Raw genomic sequence first — 14,820 nt, forward strand, 5'->3', positions numbered from 1 at the left:
TATTTTAAAACAATTTACACACTAAAAAAAGATTTCACAAAATATTATTCAGTTGTTACAATTCACAAACTTACTATTTTAAAAAATTCCTATTTTAAAATAAGCTTTTAAGAGCCTTTTAGATTAGCTTTTAAGAGACAAGAAGATTACAAGTTTGAGGCCAGCCTCAGTAACTTAGCAAAACCCTGTCTCAAAAAATAAAAAGGACAGATGGGGCTATGGTTGTGGCTCAGTGGTAGAACACTCACCTAGTATGGGCGAGGCCCTGGGTTCAATCCTCAGCACCACATAAAAATTAATTAATTAATTAATGATATTGTATCCAACTACAACTAAAAAATAAATATTAAAAAAATTTTAAAAATAAAAAATAAAAAAGACGAGATATAGCTCAGTGGAAGTCCCCCTTGGTACAATTCCTTAGTACCAAAAAAAAAAAAAAAGCAATACAAAGATATTAACCAATAGGAAATAGGAAAAGACCATCTCTAAGTTTTGAGTATGTGGGAGATTTTTCGGTTTTGTTTGTTGCACACTCATACTTCTACTGAATTTCATCCTTCCCAAAGGTTCACTTTTTAATTTTGGCATCATTTCACCAATCTCTTAATGGCTCTGGCCAAATCAAATTCTGACTTAAAATATTTTAGTTCTATTTGAGTGAAGATAGTACCAGCTGCTTTATTAGATTGCTTTATCTTGCAGTCTTTCTCAATATGAAAAAATGTTTTTAAGTATTAAGCCATATAATTTAAGCAGATCTAAGCAAAACTATTTTAGCTTATCTACATTTTTGTGTTTGCTTCACTGATTCAGACAATTTGGACTCAAGTTATTTAAATAGGATCAGTGATCACACAGTAATGAGCATAATGGCATTAGGTCATATGAAAACTTCTTCATTTTTTATTTATTTACATTCCATAAATGTCTACAGTCCTGGCAACATAAGACAAGCTATACAGAATTCATTGTTTTTTTTTTGTACTAGAGATTGAACCTAAAGGCACTTTACCACTGAGCCACATCCCAAGCTCTATTCTATATTTTTTATTTAGAGACAGGGTCTCACTGAGTTCTTTAGCGCCTTGCTTTTGCTGAGGCTGGCTTTGAACTTGTGATCCTCCTGCCTTAGCCTCCCAAGCCACCGGGATTAAAGGTATACAGGGTTCTTAAATAACTCTTAATTTATGTAAACCAAGTTTAAACTCCTGAGATATTAGACAATAAGTCAAAGCAGAAACACTTGCATTAAATATATTATTTATTTTTTGCAGTGCTGGGTATCAAACCCAGGGCCTTGAGCATGACAGGCAACTGCTCTACTACTGAGCTATATCCCCAGCGCAAATATATTCTTTATTAAAACAATATTTATTCAATATTTATCATATTCCAGGTAAGTGGAGGAAAGCCATAGCTTAAGTTCTACCATTAAGAAACACTCAAGGTCAGCAAAAGCAGAATGCTAAGCAACTCAGTGAGACCCTGTCTCTAAACAAAATACAAAATAGGACTGGGGATGTGACTCAGTGGTTGAGTGCTCCTGAGTTCAATCCCCGGTACCCCCCCCAACCCGCCACCCCCCAAAAATAATAAAAAAAGGAAAAGAAAAAGAAACACCCAAGGTAACAGAGACTAACAATAAATAAGAACAAAAAAGTATTTAATATCAAGAATTAATAAATGCTATGAACAGACTATGAAGAAACCTGATATGCAGCACAGTTGAAGGACTTAACATTGATGTGGGGGGTGGGGGGGTAGGAGAGGAGGATTCCATGAAAGGTACTAAGGAAAGGCCATTGAATGACCTGAAAGAGAAAGTTATGTAGATTATCTGAGGGAAGAGTAGTCCTGGTAGAGGAAACAACCCAAAGACCCTGAGAGTAACAGCATGCCTGCCACCATTCAAGAAACAGTGAAAAGTGGTATATTAATTCAAAGATATTAAATCAAGAGGACAAGATAGAATCCGTGGCCATGGCTCTGAAAAAAATCAAAAGACAATGAATGGAAATACTGAAATCAGTGATACTGAACAGTGTTTCAAATATGAGGGCTACTCAGTAAACATCTCTGGATTTCCCACCTTATGGTAATCATTCCATCTGATCTAAGCCTATGTTCTCAAGTTTTCTCTAAAACTTTTTTCTTTTTTTCAGTTGTAGTTGAACACAATACCTTTATTTTTATTTGTTTTTAGTTTTATATGGTGCTGAGGATGGAACCCAGAGCCTCGCGTGTGCTAGGCAAGCACTCTACCGCTGAGCCACAACCTCAGCCCCTCCAAATCTTTTATTAAAAGTATGTGCTGGGAAAATATTTCTAATTTTGAAAAAAGATGGAAGTATAGCCTCTTTCTGCACATACATTAAGTCCCAAAAGATCTAGCATACTTCTTCAGAGTTTTCCATCATTAATGCTTCTTTTTTTACGTCTTTTCATTTGCCAATTATACTTTATCCTATACCCTAAGCCTTTTGAGAGGAGTTTTCCCTGAGTTCCAGAACAGCTTGTGATTAACAATACAGTGTCTGAAGTCACTTCCAGGGTTCAAATCCTATTTAATATCAGTGTGGCCTAGCAAAGCTAATTATCCTCTCTATGCTTCAGTTTCATTATCTGCAAATTGGGCTAACAATATCTATCTCAAAGTTAGTATGAGAAGTGACAATGTATATAAATTATTAGACCAGTGCTTGGTTCTTGGTAGGTATTCAATAATTGCTGTCACACCAAGCAGGCACAGTGACACATATCTGTGATCCCAGCTGCTTGGGAGGTTAAGGAAGAAGGATCACAAGTTTGAGGTCAGCCTGTCTCAAAAATAAATTCATTCATTCACTCATTTATTCATGGGCTAGGGATGTAGCTCAGTGTAGAGCATCCCTGGGTGCCACAAAACAAAACAATAATAACAATTAAAAAAAAAAAAACACTGTCACCAGAAACACCTAAGACTTGGTTCTCAACCCAAAAGCTAAGATTACATCATAATCTCCCAAAATCTTGATCTCTGAGATCTTATTATTATCTCTATGTAAACTCCTGAACTCAATTCTCTGATCTTTTCAGCTAAAGACAAATACTTGGAAAAAAATCAAAATGTTAGAATAAAGAAAACTTAGCAGGGCTACTTCAGATTTGGTGGTCAGGGAAGGACTTTGTGAAGAGATGATAAGAACATCAAGCTGCTTCCTGTGTCATGCCTTTTTACCTTGATGTTCTGCCTCACCTCAGGGCTCAAAGCTATGAATTCAGATAACCGCGGATTGAACCTCTAAAACCTTGAACCCCACATAAATTTCTTATTCTCTATGTTGTTCTTGTAAGGTCTTTTGGTAACAGCAACAAAAAGCTGACAAAAACAGAAACTGGTACCAAGAAGCGGGGTCACTGCTGTACCCAACTAGACCATGTGGTTCTGTAGTCTTTGGAGCTGGAATGAGAAATTTTGAAAACTTTAAGAGATACAGGCTGAAAACTCTTTGCAATGTTATAAGCAAAGCTGATACCAGTCCCGTACCCCCTACAACCCCCACAACCCTGTGAACTGAGAATTGCTGAGGCAAGCATAGAAAGCAAGTTTTATTTAAGAAAGTGACAGAGACAAGACTTCTCTGAAGAGAAGGGGCCCCAAACCTGGGAGTCCTGAAAAGGGTGTGCATCTTGCTCTTTTATAGTCCCCAGAATTGCCATCTCTTTATTCTCAGTGTATGTGCCTAGAAGCAGGGATGGGGGGGGGGGCGGGTTAACTGTTAGCAACCCAGAGTGTCCAGGAGTAGGATCACAGGAATAATAACCCATGGTTCTCTATTTGATAACCAGTCATCCCCTCCCCCCATCATTCATTACCTACACAAATTGCCTGGCCTTCATCCCTGCCTAGGCCAGAAGGGGCTGCAGGCAGATTGCTTTTTGGCAGAAAAAGCATATGGGGGTTAAGTACAGTGGGCCCATTTAACAGAATTATTCTCGTAACCTTGTGTTCCCATCATTCTCATCTATCTGTCCCCTTACAAATCTTAACGTGATCCTGGTTGGAGCTCAGAAGACCAGAATGCCAATAGGTCTGTGGATAGTAAAGACTGAGTTCATGAGGTTTCTGAAGAGGATGACTCTATCAGAAATTGGACCAGAAGTCTACATTTTGCCCATGTCCTGAGATTTTTGTAATGCTGAATTTACAACTGAGGTACTAATGAGTACCTGACAGAGGAAATCTCAAGGCAGCACAGTATTCAAGCAGTGGCATGGATATTGCCGGCAGCTTTTAGCCAAGTTTACTATGATAATCAGGAGCAGAAAGCAATGCACAAATATTTGAAAAACTTTTACAATTTGGCCAGATAAATCAAAGTAAAACAGGAGCAAAGGAAGTTGTGATTGTTAAAGACATTACAGGCACTAAAGAGATGCTAAATACTTTGCACAAAGACAATAAGATGGCTTGAGGGCATTTCAGGAATCCACAAAACCACACCCACCTCAGGCTCAAGAGTGTTAAAGTAAAAATTTCTTTAAAAGACTTGGGGGAAGTACCCTGCTTGCACAAGGGAGCCTAAGAAGTTTTTTATCATGCTCAGTCACCCAGGCACTTGAAGGCTGCAGCCATGGTCCTAGGAGGCTTGGCTACTGCTCAAGATGGTGGCAGCCACTGGCATCAATCACATGATGCTAGTTCTGCAGAAATGAAGGATTCTGGAGTCAGTGAGTCTTGGAGACTTCCACCAAGACTTCAAAGGCAGGCCTGGGAAGTCAAGCAAAGTGTAACAGGGTCAGAATCCCTGCAAGGTGCTGAACAGGGTGATGCATAAAGATATGAAAAGGAAACCAAAGCTTCAGTGGAAACTTCTGAGATTAAGAAATGCCAGTAATGTGGAACATCTGCCTAGGAAAGCTACAGGAATTGAGCAGGGGCAAGCCAATAGAGACCATATGGGCTGCAACCATGAAGGCCATAGGGGTGGAGCTACAGAAGTTCTTTGGAGAGAACATCATGATGCCCTGTGCCCTTTTAAATGCTGAATGTGGAGCTATAGGACTTATTTGCCCAGCTGGATTTCAGTCTTGCTTTGGTCTTATTCCTTCTTTCTATGCCCCTATTTCTCCTTATGGAATAGAAATATACCATCATATATTGGATATATGTGACTTGCTCTTGAGGTTTACAGGAGAAAACATTCACGAATTTGCCTTTAGTCTCAGATGAGATTCTGGACTTGGACTTTTGGGTAATGCTGGAACTGTTAAGACTATGAGGACTATTGAAAATGGTCTAAATGTATTTTGCATTGCATGAGCATTTGAGGGCTGCAGTGGAAAAGTTAAGGTTTAAATATAAGGTGTCCCCTAAAAGCTCATGTGTGAGCTTATGCAGGAGTGAAATGACTGGATTAAGAGATTTAGCCTAACCAGTAGACTAATCCATTGAAATGGTTAACTGGGTGGTAACTGAAAGGCAGGTAGGATGTGGCTGGAGGAAGTGGGTCACTGGGGCAATGACTTTGGGCTTAATATCTTGTTACCAGTGAATAGAGATGTTTGTTTCCTGGTTGCCATGTCCTGAGCTGCTTTCCTACACCATGCCCTTCTGCCATGATGTCCTGCCTCACCAAAGACCAAAACCTAAGTATGAATTCAGAGGATTGTGGACTGAACTTCTGAAACTGTGAGCCAAAATAAACTTTTTCTCCTCTACATTATTCTCATTGGTATTTTCATCACAATGACACAAAAACTGACCAAAACAGGGATATGTACTTGTGGGCCCCTCTCCTCCTTTTTTAGTATATAAATGATTACAATATCTTTCAGTTTCTGCCTTATTTTTATAATGTTTTTTTATTTTTTATTTATTTTTTTAGAGAATTTTAATATTTATTTTTTAGTTTTCTGCGGACACAACATCTTTATTTGTACGTGGTGCTGAGGATCAAACCCGGGCCGAACGCATGCCAGGCGATCGCACTACCGCTTGAGCCACATCCCCAGCCCCATAATGTTTTTTTAAATATGAAATAGTTGTTGGATTTCATAAATTTTCAGATCTACGTAGAAAACCTTTTCAACCTTTGATTTACAAGTTTGGTGGATTACAATAAATATCATCTAAATCTGAATTTTTTAAAAAAGACAACAGGAATAACATATATGTTGGTGGCCTCAAAGTGTGGTCCCTGGACGAGCAGCACTAGCATCACCTAGGAACTTGTTTTAGGGCTCTAACCCAGATCAACTGATTAAAAAGCTCTGGAGTTGGGCCAAGCAACCTGTGTTTCAACAAGTTCTCTGGGTGATTCTGAAGGACCACTGATCTATGGCAAGATCCTATGAGGGAAAGAAACCGGCAGACTTTCTTTTAGGACATTTGTTCATGTTGTTTTCTAAGGTCTCAAGGAAATGTTACTTCCACAACGAGAAAATTTTCTTGTCTATTTGTTTGTCTGACTCCCCAGCCCAACAGTGTATATACCACAAGAACAAAGATTTTGTCTGTTTTAATTGCTACCAAGTCCCCAATGCCTAGAAGAGTTGCATGATATATGTACTGACCAAAATGAATTAACATTTCTATTTCTTCGATGTATACATACTTCAAAACATGCTATAAACTGGTATACAACTTATTGTTCAACCCCCCCCTTCTTTTTTTTAAATCCAGGGCACTTAACCACTGAGCCATATCCCCTGCCCCCCCCCCTTTTTTAAATTTTTTTGTAGTTGTAGATGGACAGAATGCCTTTATCTTGTTTATTTTTATGTGGTGCTGAGGATTGAACCCAGTGCCTCATGCATGCTAGGCAAGTGCTCTACCACTAAGCTAGAGCCCCAGCCCAATCCCCATCCCTTTTTATTTTTATAAATTGCCTAAGGCAGTGCTAAATTGCTGAAGCTGGTCTGTAACTTGTAATCTCCCTGCCTCACCTCCCGAATCACTTGTATTACAGGCATGCACCACCCCCCCACCCCCCCACCCCCGCACAACTTTTTTCAATTAAAAAATTAATTTTAAAAAACATCTTTTAGTTCACTGTAGTCATTTTTCTGGTGACCCAAATCAAAATTTACTTTTTTCTTACCCTTTACTATGTACCCTGACAACACCCCAGGTTATTTTGATCTTTCACATTCATCTACTTCTTTCTACACCAACATATCTTTACCAATTTCCTATCACTTCTCTCTTGTCTGGTCTAGTGAATCACCTCTTATCTTGTATCCTGTTTTTTATCGCTGCCAATTCTAATCCATTCTGTTCTTAAATTCCAAAAAAAAAAAAAAAAAAAAAAAATTCAGCTGGGTGTAGTAGCGTATGCCTGTCATCAAATCTACTCAGAAGGCTGAGGCAGGAGGAACACAAGTTCAAGACCAACATGGTAACTTAAGGAGACCTTGTCTTAAAATGAAAATGGGGCTGGGGAATGTACTCAGTAGTAAAACATACCTAGGTTTGATACCAGTACAAAACAAACAAACACACACACACACACACACACAAACACACAAAATTACTTGAGAGTGATAAGGATATCACTATCCTTCTTAAAGAAAAACCTTTCAAAGTTCTTTAACCCTCATAGAGACTAAACTCAAAAACTTCTAAAATCTAGCACTAATACTCTGTAGTAGTGTTACTCCAATAAGCTCCTCAATGAACCACATGTTTGATAATCTCCCTCCCATAATGACTCTATTTGATCAAGGACAAAACTGACTAGCAGACTGTGACATAAATGATCCTATGCCAGTTCAAGGCCCAGTCATTAACTGGCCCAATAGAATCACCTTTATTCCTCATGGAATACTTGTTCTTGGAAGCTCCTTAGGGCCAATCCTTTATTCCATGATGCAATATTAACAATTTCTTTTTTTTAAATTTATTTTTTAGTTGTAGTTTGACAGAATACCTTTATTTATTTATTTATTTATTTTTATGTGGTGTTGAGGAATTGAACCCAGGGCCTTGCACATGCTAGGCAAGCACTCTACTGCTGAGCCACAATATTAACAATTTCAATCAATTTGTATTTAATCTACTTGACAAATGCTTCTATGAGCCCCCTGAACTAGATAAACTTTTCTCCTCTATGTCTCTAAAGCATGTTTGTACTAGTTGCCAGCCTCCTCAACTTAGTAAGACCCTGTCTCAAAATTTAAAAAAAAAAAAGCTGGGGAGAGGACATCTCTTAGTGGTACAATGCCCCAGGGTTCAATCCCCATTACCACACATACATGTACACATAAAAGTGTAAATAATATCATTTCATAAAAGGAAACTGAAGCACAGAGAGTTAAACTTTTGTAAGATCACACTGAAAGTAGCAGAGTCAAAATATAAACCCAAACATAGGACAGAGAAGAGCACTATTCTCTTGAAACACGGATTGTTAGTGGTGGCTAGTGATATGTGGAAAAGAGTGGTTAGTACTAAATGATACATATAAAGCAACAAAATTACTTCAGAGAGTGATAATGCTATCAAGAAAAAAAAAACAATTCTGTGATATGATAGTGATGCAAAGTTAATTTAGATGGGCAGTTGGAGAAGAGGAAACATCTTGCAAAACACCTAAATATACAAAAGCAGCAAAGACCTGGAGAGAGAACTCTAGGTGAAGAGAACAGCTAGTGCAAAAGCTCTAAAACATGAGTAATTTTAGCACATTTCATGAAAGAGATAGTCAATGTGACTAAAGGATTGGTGGAGGGATGTGAATGAGCTAAGGATGAAGAATTAGCTGAGGCTGAGATCACTTAAGACCTTATTATAGGCTAAGGACTTGAATTTTACTCTGAATAACACTGAAAGATTTTAAGCAAGGTAATGATATCTGAATTATGTTTTGAAAAGTTAACTCTGCCTGTTGCATATTTAAATGCAAGAAGGCCAATGGAAAGTAAGGAAAGGAGTTGGTGGTAACTATGGAAACTATGAGTATAGAGATCAAATCATTGAGTTCTGTTGAGGGGACCAGATATATACAGGGAGGAAAGAAATGATTATAGATGGTTCCAAACTATTGGAACCAGGCAACAAAGTAAATGGTGGTATTATTTATTAAAGGAGGATCAGGCCAGGTGTTAGGATGAAAATCTCGTCTTGGACATATGTTTGAAATATCTGTTCAATGGCAGATGCTAGATATGAATCTATATATATTTATCAATATAAATTTGAATATCATCTCATATATATGGCAACCTGGAGAGGGAAAAAAAGAGGATGGATCTCCAAGTTCTTAGACAATTCAACATAGAAGCCAAACAGCGAAGCAGCAAGTATACCTGTCACCCTTGTAGATTACCAAGTTTGTTTTTTTAAAATATATTTTTTAGTTGTTGGTGGATCTTTATTTTCTTTATTTATTTATATGTGGTGCTGAAAATTGAACTCAGTGCCTCACACATACTAGGCAAGCACTCTACCACTGTGCCACAAACCCAGCCCAAATGCCAAGTTCTTTAAAAGGCAAGATAATGTCTTTTTCATTTCTGTGGTACCTTGTAGAACTTAGCTGAGTATCATAAATTCAAAGATGCTCAGTACATTTTAATGAATGAATAAATAAGTGGCTTCCATTAAATTTCTCAAGCTTCAATGTGGAAATATTATACTTGAGGATGAAGACACAGAACCTCATATCTTCTAGGCACTCAAATATTTGCTTAATGAATTAAAAAAAAAAAACTTGGCTGTGTTTTGGTAGACATATTTTAATACTCATTATTCCAGAAAACACAGCAAGGAAAGAGAGAAGAAAAGCAGTTGCTTATGTCCTGTCATTTTTAACAATGATAATCACAAAAACACTAAACCTTTCATCTTGGTCCCTACTACAAGGTAGTGGGTGCATGGCACTGACAGCTACAACAGGAAGAAAGGGGCTTCCAATTCCCACACAAAAGTTGAGTTCTGGCTTTCATACCATAAGCAAGTATTAAGTAACACTATATTCTAGGTATGCAGCATATAAAGAGTAAGTGCTAAATATTAAAAATAATACTACAACAGCAAAACAGATAAGGTTCCTCAAAGAACTTCCATTCTAAAGTGGAAGATACTGATTATGTAAATACCATATAGGTATAATGATATGAAAGTAAAATGTACTGTGGAAATATATACATAAAGCAACTGGGGTAAGTTTGGAAGGGAACAGGTTTCTGAATGTAAGATACTTTAAGAAGTCAGTCTGGGAAGCAGGAAAAGAGTGACTGTATCTAGGTAGAGGAAAGGGCATATATGAAGGCCTTAAGTAGAAAGAATTCAGGATGATCCAAATGCTAACAACATTTTAAATGGGTTGTAAATGCAGGTGCATACAGGGCACATTGACCCTAGGAGGAGCCATTAAGTAGGCTTAAAGATGTTAAACCCAAGGCCAGGCAGTGGCACACATCTGTAATTCCAGCGGAGGACAGGGCACAGGAGGACTGCCAATTCAAGACCAGCCTCACAATTCAGGCAATTCATCCAGGTACTAAGCAACTCAATGAGACCCTGTCTCTAATAAAACACAAAATAGGGCTAGGGATGTGGCTCATTGGTTGAGTGCCCCAGAGTTCAATTCCTGGTTCCCAAAAACAAAAAGATGTTAAGCCCAGAAGCAACAGGATCAAACTGGTAGATCTGTTTTTAAAAATCAATCTGCCTGGGCTGGGGTTGTGGCTCAGCGGTGGAGAGCTTTTGAGGCTCTGGGTTCGGTCCTTGGCACCACATAAAAATGAACAAGTGAAGTGAAGGTGTTGTGTCCAACCACAACTAAAATATTAAAAAAAAAAAAAAATCTACCCAGGTGAAGTGGTGTATACCTGTAATCCCAGCACCTTGGGAGGCTGAGGCAGGAGGATCACAAGTACAAGTTCAACCTCAGCAACTTGGTGAGAACCTATCTCAAAACAACAAAAAGGGCTGGGGAATGCAGCATAGTGCTAAAGCACCCCTAGGTTCAATCTTCAGTACAAAAAAAATCAATCTGGATGTATAAGGAGAATGACGAAGGGAAGAAAGAAAGGGTCTGGTTTAAGGTGACTTATTAGAAAGCTACTGAAGTTATCCAAATGAAAAATAATGGCAGACTGGGTTAGTGTGGAGCAGTGGAAAACAAACTGGAAAACTCCAAGGTATATTTAAGAGATTTTTTAAAAGCAGTAGATGTGGGAGGCCATCCTTGTACATGATTTGAGTTACCTCCCTGGCTGGGCAAGAGGCGCTCAGACACATCCTTGTGTCCAGAGCTTTCCCCACCCTTCTCGGGTCGGAGGGCTTGTCTGTGTGGAGGCCACTACCCTATCTGGCCACTACCCGAAGACCCAATCTTCACACCTGACCTTGGGACACTGCCCCGCTTAATCTTCATTGGATGGGTTTTTCCCCAGAATTTTTTGTTCCCCAATAAAAGTCCACTCCCAGGCATGTTCTCTCTTGCTCACTAGCTTCTTCAGTAAACCTAGCTACCACAATAGGTGGCTGGAGGCTGGAGGTAGGAGAAGCCGTCCTGTAGCTGGTTTAAAGGTAGTTAGAACCCGTCTCTTTAATCCAACTCCCTTCAGATTTCTCACCTACAGAACCTTTACTTATGAAGCCTGTGCTGGCTGGGGGCTAAAAGTAGATTCGGGCATGGCAGTACATACCTATAATTCCAGTGACTAAGCAGGCTGAAGTAGGATTGCAAGTTAGAGGCCAGCCTTGGCAACTTACCTGCAGAAACTTAGCAAGACCCTGTCTCACATAAAAACTAATAAGGGTTAGGGATACAATTCAGTGGTAGAGTGCTCTAGATTCAATCCCCAGTACCATTAAAAAAAAAAAAAAAAAGCTTTAGGGCTTAGTGACAGAGAACACAATGTACAGGTTTCTAGAATGAGAAATCAGGTAGAGAGAAGTATGACTGAGATGAGCCTCACTAGAAAAGCAAAGGTGAGATGGGTGGGGAAACATGAGCTCATCATTAAATGCCCATTATATATCCAAGTCAAAGGTTACAAAGGTAGCTGGATATGTGACTAAGTCTTCACACGAGGTCTGAGCTGAAAACATAAACATGGACATTTTCACTGATATGGTTTTTAAAAACATGGACATGGAAAAAATTTTTAAAAAATGGGCATGGATGTGATAGCCTCAGAAGAAAGCATAAAACAGACAAGAAATCATATTAATTTCAAACCCTAAGTAAACAACAAAATGTAGATATTAAATAGAAGAGGAATAAAATCTAGTGAAACACAAAAGAAAAACTGTAGGCCAGTGATACAGAAAGAAAACAGGAAAGATCAGTGTGGAAATGCAAAGAAGCATGTTTCAGGGCTGGGGTTGTGGCTCAGTGATAGAGCGATGGCTTAGCATGCATGAGCATTGGGTTCCATCCTCAGCACCACATAAAAACAATGTGTCCACCTAAAACTAAAAAAACACATAAATATATATAAAAAAAAGAAGCATGTTTCAGTTAGGAAATGGTCAAACACTGAAATTAGGATGTTGATGTTGATGTTCAGGTTTCTAGGCGAACTCACAAAAGTTCATTTAACCATAACATAGGCGAATTACAGCATTAAACTATCTTACCATGAAGCACTGCAGTATAGTAGCCAAACATGCAGGCTCAAGACCCACAGTACCAAGATTTAAATCCTAGCTTCAGTACTTGTCAGTTTTGTGGTTCTAGATATATTAACTTAATGTCTCTATGCCTCAGTTTCCTCATTCATAAAAGGCAAAAATAATACCTTAAAGAATCTCTGTGAGGATTAAATAAATTAATGTGTATGTGTTTTAAAATAGCACAAATTAGTGCTGGGGATGTGGCTTAGTAATAGAGTGCTTGCCGGCATGCACAGGCCTCCCAGTTCAATCCCCAACACTGCAGAAATAATAATAATAATAATAAAGCACAAATTAACTCATGAGGTAAATGATAGCTACTATTCCAACAGTACTTCTATGAAAAATAGTGAACACTAAATAACTCCCCACTAATTTGGCATTGTCCTTATTGCTTTATCAACTGTGATCTTACAAGATCTTTTTTTCAAAAATCTTAAAACTTATTCAGGAGTTGAACATGGTGGTGCACAACTGTAATCCCAGCTGAGGCAGGAGGATCACAAGTTTGAGACCAGCTCCACAACCTAGTGAGACCCTGTCTCAAGATTAAAAGAAAAAAATTAATAGGGCGGGGGATGTAGCTTAGTAGTAGACTATCCCTGGGTCGAGTCCCCACCATCAAAAATAAAAAAAGTCTTTCCATTCAGACATTTTTCTGGTGCATATTCAAATATAAGGACAACATCTACCATCACCCTGATGAAACACTAAGCTGCTTCTTGTTCTGCACAAGACTTAAATACAATGTAGAAAGGGGTAGCAGGTTTAGAGTTGCCTGATGACTATCTTATTTCCAAGAGTGTGCAAAGATACGTATAGTACCTAAAACAGCCCCCTAAAAGGTATATCAGACTAAATGGTGATTGGGAAAGAACATGTTCATATGGTTCCTAAAACTGAGAAGAGCACAAATAAAAACATTCAGGGACAGAACTCTCTCCATAAGCCCCACTTGAGGAAAAATGCTCTGGTTTTCCATTGTTATTTTCCAACCATTAAAATAACAAGACTATCTAATATCTGATAGAGCAGTTGTATCCAAAAAAGTATTGTTCCAAACTCATGAAAATTTGTTTATCAGGCCCTTTCCCATCAAGTGATAAAAATGTTGTGTTTCAGGACCAAGATGTAAAGGAGGATGTTAGATCCCATGTCAATAACCGACTGGTCATTACCATCTGTCAATTTCTAAACAGGTTACAGGAAACAAGGTGACAGACAGGCTAATTCGTTATGGTTAAGTATCCATATTACATCATCACAGCTAGTACTCATTTGCACCTTCAGAAGAAACTGCCACAAAGGGAAACAAAACATTCAACTAATAACATGAATTATGAAAAAGCTTTTTCAAATGTTATAAAAATATGATTAAGCTTCTGAAATGTAGGTTATTTAAAGACTTAAAAGACATTTCAGTTATGGTACTTTTGATGTAACTGAAATAAGAGGCCATTTGCACAGTTTGAAAAATAAAATGAGGTACAATTAAGAAGTGTGAGCAGCCCTGTACAGATGGCCTGATCCTAACACAAGATGTTAACAAAGCAGGTTTGTAGAGGAAGGAGAAGCCTGAATTTTCTATGTTATAATGTGACTGACCCCACCTCCAAAAAATACAAAAGGGGGGATATCATTTAAAAATCAATAACTTCCAATAAACAGAAAATATATCTTTTATATTAACAATTCCAACTCTGTCTACTTACTGTTTTCAAATATGTTTGGGAAGTCCCATTGTGTTACTTTGGTAAATAATATGTGGAAAATATGACAAGTATATTTTAGTTTCTTGCCTCAGAAGTATTCTGCTAAAAGAAATAACAAAAATAACTAGGTAGCCTTCAGTTTCATTTACCTAAGAAACATTTTTCACTTATAACACACAAAAAATGAGACAGATACCTATCACTGCTGTTCACTGAAGAGAAAGTAATTTTAATTAGTAATTTATAATTTATCATGTTCAATGTAGAAGCTACTTGAAAACTGATAGCTAAATATCACCAAAAAGAAATAATGGGAGAAGTGCCAAACATTTACATAAACCTCCTCAAAATGGCTTGTTTATATATAAAACAAATTGTAGCTATTTCTAAAAGGTTTAATCATTGAACTCCAAATTGGCATATCACTATTATCTTTTTTTAACTCCCTGGTCACTTTAACAAAGAGTCTAAAATTTTCTAAGGAGGCTCATTTCC

The 14,820-nt window shown here is 37.9% G+C and overlaps 1 protein-coding gene across 3 annotated transcripts in view; it reads right to left on the reverse strand.

Annotated features, from left to right (window-relative positions):
• Qser1 (glutamine and serine rich 1) overlaps positions 1-14,820 on the reverse strand; it is an 81,139-nt gene that overhangs the window by 64,491 nt on the left and 1,828 nt on the right. The gene's annotated exons all lie outside the window — the stretch shown is intronic.

This window comes from Marmota flaviventris, chromosome 9, assembly GCF_047511675.1.
Source record: "Marmota flaviventris isolate mMarFla1 chromosome 9, mMarFla1.hap1, whole genome shotgun sequence".
In the NCBI taxonomy this organism is placed as follows: domain Eukaryota; kingdom Metazoa; phylum Chordata; class Mammalia; order Rodentia; family Sciuridae; genus Marmota; species Marmota flaviventris.